The 9,437-nt window shown below is 47.6% G+C and overlaps 1 long non-coding RNA gene across 1 annotated transcript in view; it reads left to right on the top strand.

The window, feature by feature from the left end:
• LOC117086336 overlaps positions 1–8,354 on the top strand; it is a 9,783-nt gene extending 1,429 nt beyond the window's left edge. The window contains exon 2 of the long non-coding RNA XR_004438294.1: positions 7,906–8,354. This is a non-coding gene — a long non-coding RNA (uncharacterized LOC117086336). The remainder of the gene's footprint in view (positions 1–7,905) is intronic.
• Positions 8,355–9,437: the final 1,083 nt, after the last annotated feature.

Raw genomic sequence — 9,437 nt, 5'->3', positions numbered from 1 at the left:
CCTTGCTGTTTCCACGCACTCCTAGGCAAGGCTCTTTTTGTGGGTGTAATCTTTGTTTTTATTTAAATGTCTAGGAAGGGAAAGGAAGGGAATGGAGGGCAAGGTAGAGAAGGGAAGGAAAGGGAAGGGAGATGGGAATGGAATGGGAAAGTAGGAAAAGCGGAACGCGGCGGAAAGCCCAGGTTTCCCAACAGCTTTTCTGCGGTCAGACTGCGCTCACCAAAACCCGAGCCTGTTACCTGACCAGGCCATTCCGGTCACATTCTTTCCACAAGTTATCTTTTCTCCAACCAGGGCATTTACAGATTATTCACACTGAATTTTCTGCCCGCCAAGAACGAATAGGATCGCCAAGCCACACCACTTTTTGGAGCCCGCTTATTCGTGCCTACCCACCCTCTCCTGTGCCCCAGGTTCCCTGAGCACCGGAATCCTTTCTAAGCATGGCCAAGTTTGTTCGGTGGCTCAGAGCGGGAAGGGAAGTGCAGTTCAACACCTGTCCCGCAACTCGGTTTGGAGATCAAAGGCCGGCTATGGGCTGAGCGACAGATTTACGGGACTGTGGTACAGATTAAGGCGGTACTGATTAACGCGACAACCCTGCCGGTCCCGGACTCGAGCTCGCGCCCAAGGAAAGCGTACAGGTCCCTGGAAGCGGGTGGAGGTCGGAGAGGTCGAGGCAGCCTGCGCTGTGGCCAGGCAGGCTTGGTGGGCTTTAGTCTCAGTATGTGTTCTTTAAAGTCTTGACAGGTTATGAGCAAGGGAAGGGGCACCTCGGGGTCATGAAGATGCCTCTCGCTCTGGCCCAATAGTGCTGAGGTTGGCTCATTCCTCGGTCAGGTCCAGTAAAACAACCCAAGCACAGCCTGGAGTCTTCCCGCATCCGCGCGGGAGTAGAGTCTGGCCTTGGGACCTGCGTACTCTGCAGTCGTCAGGGACGAGTTCCAGGCCAGGGAGGCTATGCTAAGGGTTTCCGCGGCAGGGCGCGGAGGAAAGGAGGGAAGAAGGAATCCTCCCCGCGTCATCAGCATGGCGGTCTTGTGTTTCTCCCACACCCGGGTTCCAGCTCAGCCCCCAAACTGCTGCCCCAAAGAAACAAGTTGGGGAGTGTGGATTTAGATATAACAACGGATGTGAGCTGATGTCTTTATAACCAGAAATATTGAGACTAGAAAATCAGCTCCGAATCCGCGACCCTCAAATTGATGCTTACTCACACCCTCGACTCCAGAAAAGCTGCCAGGGACAGAGATGGTCAGGTTTTGCCAAGGGTTCATTAAAATAGTCTGCACTGGAATAACCGGGGTGCAAGAGATCACATCTTCAGTCAGGGCTCTGGGGATCCCCTCGTCGCCCCAGGTCAGTGGGTGGGGAGGAGGGCAAACCTCTGTCTTTTGTTTGTGGGTGAGGGATGCGAATTGTGGCAGCAGCCGAGCAAAGGGGGGAAATTAATTGCAGCCAATTAATAATTAATCCCCTTTAAACAGCTTTATTATCTCTTTCGAGCGACAGAGATTTGTCTGATAACCCCCTGAAGACCAAATGTCAAGTTTAACCAAATAGTTATTGCTTTATCAACCCGAGTCTGCAAATAAATTAATCAAAAGCAAATCTGTCCTTTGTGCGGCTCATTTGCTGGTAATGGATGGATATGAAGATTTGCCGATATTATTGTCTGTCATTCAATCTAACAAAGTGAACATTTATTGCATATATATTAAAAATTATCCCGGAATCGAGTGGCGCCGGGTTGCATTTATTGGAGTCTTCCCAGGGGTGAGGTCCCCTCGGATGGGGGCGCGTGGGATAGAAAGTGCAGGAGCGCGAGTCTCAAATCTCTTTAGGACTCTGTGGCTGCCTCTGTCCCCCTCCCCGCGGCGACCTCCCTCTATCCCCTTCCCAAGCGTTCGCCCGAAGCCGCGGGACCTGCCTGCCGCCTCCTGTCGCGCGGCCAGGGCCAGCGGGGCGCGGGGAGCCCAGCTACTGTCAAAACAGAGTCCTTCAGCCCTAAGCACACACAAGGGTTTCGGCCCTAGGAAATTTGGGGAGGGGGTGTGATTGAAGAGAGAGAAACGGGAGGGGGACAGCTTCCCTTTGTCTTCTCTCGAGTTACATCATTTTCTAATTAGGCATAAAATTGTCTTCATACACTGGTATTGCGGCCTTCATAAACATCGCCATTGTGGTTTATAAGGACGCCATTGTGGTGAGGCTGTCCCAAAATAGAAAGAGCTGGGGAGGGAGAGGCCTGAAGTCCAGGAGGCCCCGCTTTGTCCTCCCCTGGGAGAAGATAGATGGCCAGTGTCACGCAGATGATGACTTGGGACTATTAAATTGTCAGAGGGGAGCAGAATCTTTACCAGCCCCCAGCGCTGGTGGAAAATTCTAGAGGCAGGAGCTGGGGATTCTTGGATGGGAGGGGAAGGCCGGGCAGCTGGATTCGCTGGGCAGGTGGAAAAAGAGGTAGGTTAGTGGCGGGCAGAGGCAGAGCGGAGGGCAGTAGGGGCCGAGGCTTGGATCTCCTCCTGGGGCACCCTGACTTCGCTGCTCTCTGAGCTCAGGGCCACTGGATCTGGAGCTGACCTCTCACCCGATCCCCATCGCCAAGGCTGGGGAACAAGCAGGACTGGAGAAATGAGAGGGGCAGCGAACCTGGAGGAGTGGTGGAGGTCTATGCCAGGCAGGGAGACAATTGTTCTCATTATTCGAAGCTGAGGTCCAAGCCGGGCCACCCGCCCGGTCGGGGGGCGCGTCGCTAACTGGATGGAGATGGATGGAGGCGCCCTGAGCCCCCGGCGTCGTGTCAGACTCGGGGCAATTACTGTCCCGCCAGGATGGACACACTGCCCTGCCACCCTGACCCCGGCGTGCAGGCCCACTGGCCCACTGGCTGCCTAAGCCGCCTGGGCGATTCTCTCGCCTTTACAATAACCCAACTTGACATAAATAACTCCCCTACGCTTGTCTACATCTGCTTGACCCCCTGAACCCGCGGAAAATCTTTTGTTGCATTTAGTTAACTTACATTTTTCTACAGAAAAAAAAAAAAGCTTTCAAAACTGTATATTCTAGCCCCCTCTTATTCACCTCTAGTTTGGGTTCTGGTGTATGTTGGAATTCACACTGTCCTTCCAAATCGTGGAGGACAATTCCCTCCTGGGAAGACATGTTTCTCCCTGTTTATGCTGCAGGCACAAGTGTGCTGTTTCGGGAGTCCCGAGTTTTACAAGGTGGCCTACAGACACTTGGTGCTCCAGGAAGTGGTCAGGTCTCCAAAATCGTCTCCCCTGATAGCTGGGGTGGGAGTAGGGGCCAAAAGGGTGAAGAGAGAGGACAGCAGCTCTCAGGAGTGCAGATCCCCTGCTTGGTCCTGGCTGTCTAAGGGTGCAGCTAGGGGAGGAGGCCAGTTGGCAGGAGCAGCCAGGTGCCCCACATGTGCTGTCTTGCTGACCTGATCTGGTAAGGGTGAGCCCTGGAAGTGCCAAACTGGCGCCATGTACTGCTGTCACGAGGTACCAAGACAGGAGGGAGCTGATGGTGGAAAGAGGATGGGAATGATTCAGAGGATTCTGTGGAAATTGCCTGGTCTGGTCACTCCAGCTGGCATGGGCCTGGGGATGCCAGAGCCAGCTTTGCTCTCCAAGGCATCCTCTAGGTGGGGGTGGGTAGCATTACCTGCAGCAGCCTTCCTACCAGTCATCTCCTGCCTACTTAGTCCCAGGTGGCTACAAGTCAGAAGATCAGGACAGGATCTCAGAATTTAGAGATGGAAAGGCTCTTAGAAGTCAGACGGCCAGAGTGACTCCCAAGTGTGATGGTATGACCCTTGGATAAGACCCCAAGGGGGTCTTATCCACCCCCTGATAGGTTAGGGCCCCTAACTGTCTCTGATGTCTGCATCCGCAGAGCAATATGGGAAGAGCTGAGGCTGGGCCTGGCCAGAGTAAGCTCCCTGGAACACAGGCCCTGTGGCCTGGACTTTCCTTGTTCAAGGGTGAGGGAAGCAGCAGTTGCAGCAACAAGACCTTAACTTAGCAGCTATATCAAATCAAACCAAAACAAACAGTAATTTCGGGATTCCAAAACTCTGGGGCCAGTTTTTCTTATAACACATTTTTTCCCTTTTTTTTTTTTTTTTTTTTTTGAACAAGGTGGCTCATGCCTGTAATTCCCGCACTTTGGGAGGCTGAGGCAGGCGGATCACCTGAGGTCAGGAGTTCGAGACCAGCCTGGCCAACATGGTGAAACTCATCTCTACTAAAAATACAAAAAATTAGCTGGGTACGGTGGTGCATGCCTGTAATCTCAGCTACTCGGGAGGCTGAGGCAGGAAAACCTTGGAGGCAAAGGTTGCAGTGAGCTGAGATGGAGCCACTGCACTCTAGCCTGGGCAACAGAGCAAAAGTTTGGCTCAAAAAAAAAAAAAAGTCTGCAGTATGGTTTTCACATTATCACTCTCAATGTCATTGGAGATAGGTCCAAGCTGGTGTCTCTTTGATTAGTCTCCCTAATCCCATCTATTCATTTACTAGCCATTAGTCATTCTTGAATTGAGTACAAAAATGTTCATGAGGAGATAGTCCCATATGAGATTAAAAGAAAGAAAGAAAAACAAAACAAACAAACAAAACACAGAAAATCGGATGTAGTAGATACTGAAGGGTTTCTGATGTAACTTGTTTGTGGGACTATGGGATTTTGGTTCAGCCTAGATTTACCAGCTCCTGATTTGTGGACCTCGGTCAGGAACTGAAGGACTCTGAGCCTCAGTTTTGTCTTCTGTGAAATGAGGGCATTGGATGCATGCTCTGCAAGTCCCCTAAGTCCTCTAGGTATACTAAAACAGGCACTATTCACAGCCCACATAGGCATGAACATCAAAGTGCCTGCATAGGTTTGAGGGAGATAACAGTTTCTGACCGTGCCTCTGAGCTTCCAGTTCCAAATCATGAAGGACAAAGTACAGGGAAGATGTAAAACACACACTAGGTTAGAAATTGGACTGTCATTGGTTTAGTAAAGTTGGTTGGCTTATTTGATATTTCTGAATCTGCTTCCTCTCATAGACAATGGGAATAATAATGTCTGCACTATTCACTCTACAAAATAGTTGTGAGGCTCAACTCTGATAAAGCATATAAATGTGTTTTGAAAACTAACAAGTATCATGGAAATTAAAAATACAAACAAGAAGCTATGACTCCACTCTTCGAAGGCACCCACAAATAATGAGTGCCGGGAAGATGGGGTTCCCCTTTCTTTTGGTGCAGCAACAATTAGAGTCTTGGGCAGCAGATGTACACAATTGGAATGACATACTACTTGCTGTGCTGCTGTCAGGGTAGGACATTCTCTCCTTGATTTTCAGCATCTACCTGTGGATACTAAAGAGACGGTCTTTTTCATATACAGGTGAAGTCCCAGAGATATCTGGCACATATAGCAGAAATACTTGCTTCAGTAAGCTTCAGTGCATTTTAAGGACTCTGTTGCTTGGAAGATTCCTTGAAAATAAGATTTACTGTTGATTGGAAAAAAATGAGGAAAGTGAAAAAGTCTTTTGAAGTTTTTTGGCTGATCCTCCCTTCTGAAGAAAAACATGTTTTTCTTCTTGCAGGAAAAATAAAACAAAACCCAAACTGTTCTTTTTATAATATACTCCTTGCTAAGAACTTTGTTAGCTTACTTAGGTTAGGGAGGCGAAGTTACTTTTAAAAGAAGCTTTATCTCCTTGCTGAAACGGGCGGAGGAAAATAATGTGTTTTGAGAGAAAGGACTTTGACTCTTATAGAGAAAATGTGCACCTCTCACGGGGAAGCCTTGGAAGGGGGAAAGTTGGGTGGGGAGGAAACCTCAAGAAAAACAAGGCCCACCTTTCTCAACGTTTTGATGCTCCGAACGTTGGCAAAACAGCTAGCAAGGCATTCACCCCATTTGGCCTATGGAGATCTAGCAGGTTCTCAATTAAGGGAGCTGCCTTTCCTTTCATTCTCTTAACTTTTGTGTTCAATGTTAACAACCTGATGCTATCTATTATGGTGCCATTATCACAGAATGTTCACTGAACTGGTTTTTTTATCTCCATTATGGGGTTGCCTTCCTTGCAGATTTATGCATTTTTGATATTAAATTTTTTATCTCATTAAGCCTACACTCTTGTTGACTTTCATTGACCCTCTGCCCTGGTCGCCAATACTTTTCCATATTTAATATCGGAAGATTTTTCTCAATGCCCCTCTTGGCTTTGTTGCCATCCGTTTGACGGCTGTCCCTAATGGCCTGTGCTGTTTGCTCTGTTCTTGAACTTGGTGGGGTCACACATTCTTAAACAGTGATGTCCTCTGAATGTCCACCCTTGCTGTCCAGCTAAGTTGCCCTGTGTCACAAGCTCTGCCCTCTTCTCCGCCCCTAACTACCAACTGCTCCTAATTGCTTCAACAAACACCTTCCCTAGTGGTGCCCCAGGCCCCCTGAGCCTTTTGGGTTTTGTTTAGCTGCTAATGTTCTGCCTGGCCCACCAGCGGAATGGCCTCACTGACCTGATACATCGCAGCTCTTCTCCTTGGAGCGCCTGTCTTGTCCAGCACCCCCTGGGCCAAAGGCCAGGGTCTGGGCAGGATTGACCAGCTGCTTGAGGTGGCCACAAAAGACAACTTCAGCTTGAAATGGGCAAATGAATGTATTCATTTATCTTTCTTTCCCCTTAAACCTATCCACAAACTCAATCTACTGCCTGGCTTGAAACAAAACAAAGGGATGATCTTGAGAAGGGGGGCAGGAGAGGCCCATCTCGCACCAGAAATCTTAGCTCCCTTCTTGGGGGCCGTCTGTTCAGTTTCACAACACTTACAAGACCAATTTCCAGAATTGAAGTTGCCTGGTGTTTTGATTCTTCCTTTGCTTGTGCATTTGTGCCCTGAAGGTCCCTTCCAAATGGATACTAATTGTGGGGGCTGCACGCTGCTGGCTGCTCCAATGCCCCGGGGCCCGAGGACCTGCTTCTCAAAGCCTTAATTGACAAGGACCTGTCTGTATTTAGGAGCAGCTGGTCCAGAGCGTTGGCACATCAGTGCAATCTTAACGCAGCATCCCTAGCCTGGAGGAGGATGAGGGTAAATGTGGTTAAAATGAAGGAAGATTTATAGCCGGCCCCCTTGGGTAATAGGACAGAAGACAGCTCCCAAGATTTTCCCCTACGAGGGGGTTCATTCATCAGCTCCCGGGCCTGGTAACCGGGGAGGAAGAGCGCTTAAGCTATTATTACTAAACGGGGAGGGGCAGGAGCCCGCTTAGAACAATTAGGCAGGTGACAATATTCCACTATAATGCGTCGTCCTCGGAACTGGACTGGGTTTAGAAGACTATCAGGGCTGTCTCTTGCTTCTGCGGGCCTCGGCGCCGGGGCCTCCGCCTGGGTCTGGCTCCGGGTTAATGGTGGCGCCGCCGGGAGGCTGGGAAAGGAGAGGGAGGGCACTCTGGCTGCCCTGCCCAGGAACAGGGAGGCTTTCAGTAGCAGCTCGGACTCCTCGTTAGGGCCTTTGAAAGCCCCAAATGGCCGGTGGCAGGGGCCATTGCGTCGATCAGTTTTTCCTTCCTGCGCCCCATCAGGCGCGCCCGGTTCCCCAACTACCCGCTCCTCCACCCTGGGAACGCCTTTCTGCAACCTGCTGGCTCCGTAGATACAGCCATTCAGCCGGTTACAAAAAAGGTTTGTTGGTTCAAGAGGAACCCGGTTTTGTTGTGATGTGTGGGAAATACTTTGATGTCCTCCCAGTTCGCACGTATGAACATGGATAATGGGTTTGGGGATCTTCATTGAAATTTGAAGTTTTTAAAGCAGAAATTCCCTAACTTTTGCCTGTTTTTCTCAACTTTTTCTTTTTCTTTTTTTTTTTATTTCTTCAGGAACAATGCCAACATTGAAGTCCTCGGTTGGAGTCTGCACAGTTGGAGATCTTTGGTGCCATTTTAGACATCTTTGGATTTCATCAATCAAACTGACTGCAATTTTCCATAAAAACCCTGAATTTGGGTCAGAAAGTGGGCAAAGTAGATAAAGATCATTCGAGCTGTCTTATAAGATGATAAATAGATATCCTTTCAGGCCAACAATGCCAAAGTGCAGTTTTGTGATTCCCTTCCATGGGTTCTGAATGCAGTGAGTCGAAACGATTTCTACATGTTTTCCCATGGTTTAGGAGGTGTCTTTACATACTTGTCAATGGTAGCCTGACCTTTTTCCCCATGGAGTTGCTAAGTGTGTTTTGTTTGAGTCCTTTTTCCTTGTTGTGTGTGTGCGTCACACAAAATACACAAGAAAATAAAGGTTTCTTTTTTTTCTTTTATCGCTCAAATCAATAGGATATGGGTCCGATCTAGATAATTCTCTGTATATAGACTGGTTTCAGTAGCCCTTGAGTTCGTGTAGAAATTCCATTTGCTCTGCAGTTGCTCTTGAGGCACTTTGGACACCATTTTGGGCACCATGCTGGGATGTAAACTCACTTTCTTAATGAAAACAACAACAACAACAGCCTACTGGCACTGTGTCCTTCCTATTCTTGAACTTGACGAATGACCTTTTGTATAAGGTGAATAAAAGGAAATCCTAAAAAAAATAGCAGAATGAAATCCCAATATGACGTTTAAACCACTACCTCCAGAGACCTTTCAAAATGTTAGCTGAAATAATTTCTGAGGAATAAGAACATTTTATGCTGTGTATTCAGCATATATCACATGTCACTTCTTACTGACTGCCTCAGTTTAATTCACTATCTTTTGAATCTTCTTGACCCTCCTCCTCAAAATGTTTTCATCTTGATAGTCCTTTCACTCAATGTTTTAGTTAGCCAGGTATTTTAAAAGGCTCTTGAAGAATTACTGGTTCTTCGTGGAGAAACTATGCTTGCCATTCTTGGTTATTTATGAATTAATGATCTGCTGTGTTCTCATAAACTCATAGATCTTGTGGAGGCATACACAATTATGCAGCAGATACATTTATTTTTCTTGATATAAGATTTTCCTGCCATATCCATCGCACGCACATCATCTCTTTGTCTGTGTTTTGCTTTTCCAAACTCCTTAAATATCAACTGTATGTTACAAAGTATCTATAGAAGAGACTATAGTGCAGTGGGAGTTAATTACTGTTATTAACTTACTGGCTTTATTAGTTTTGAATGAAGCATGTAGCTGTGGCTACAGTTATTTAAGCACTCTTTATTAGCTAAAATAATTAGCAGTTTTTGGACATACACTCACCATGTAAGATTTAAAATAGCAATTGGGGATTCAGCAACAATTCTCACCTCTCACTTGTCTTTAATAAATCTTGCTGTTGAGTACTAAATATTTCAACTTAGCATATAGCTGTCTGAATGCCCCTTTATCTCACTCTTTCACTGCCATTTGATTATCAATTTTACATTTTA

The sequence above is a fragment of the Trachypithecus francoisi genome, unplaced genomic scaffold (genome assembly GCF_009764315.1).
Source record: "Trachypithecus francoisi isolate TF-2019V2 unplaced genomic scaffold, Tfra_2.0 Lachesis_group1, whole genome shotgun sequence".
In the NCBI taxonomy this organism is placed as follows: domain Eukaryota; kingdom Metazoa; phylum Chordata; class Mammalia; order Primates; family Cercopithecidae; genus Trachypithecus; species Trachypithecus francoisi.
This window is presented reverse-complemented; position numbering and strand designations above follow the sequence as displayed.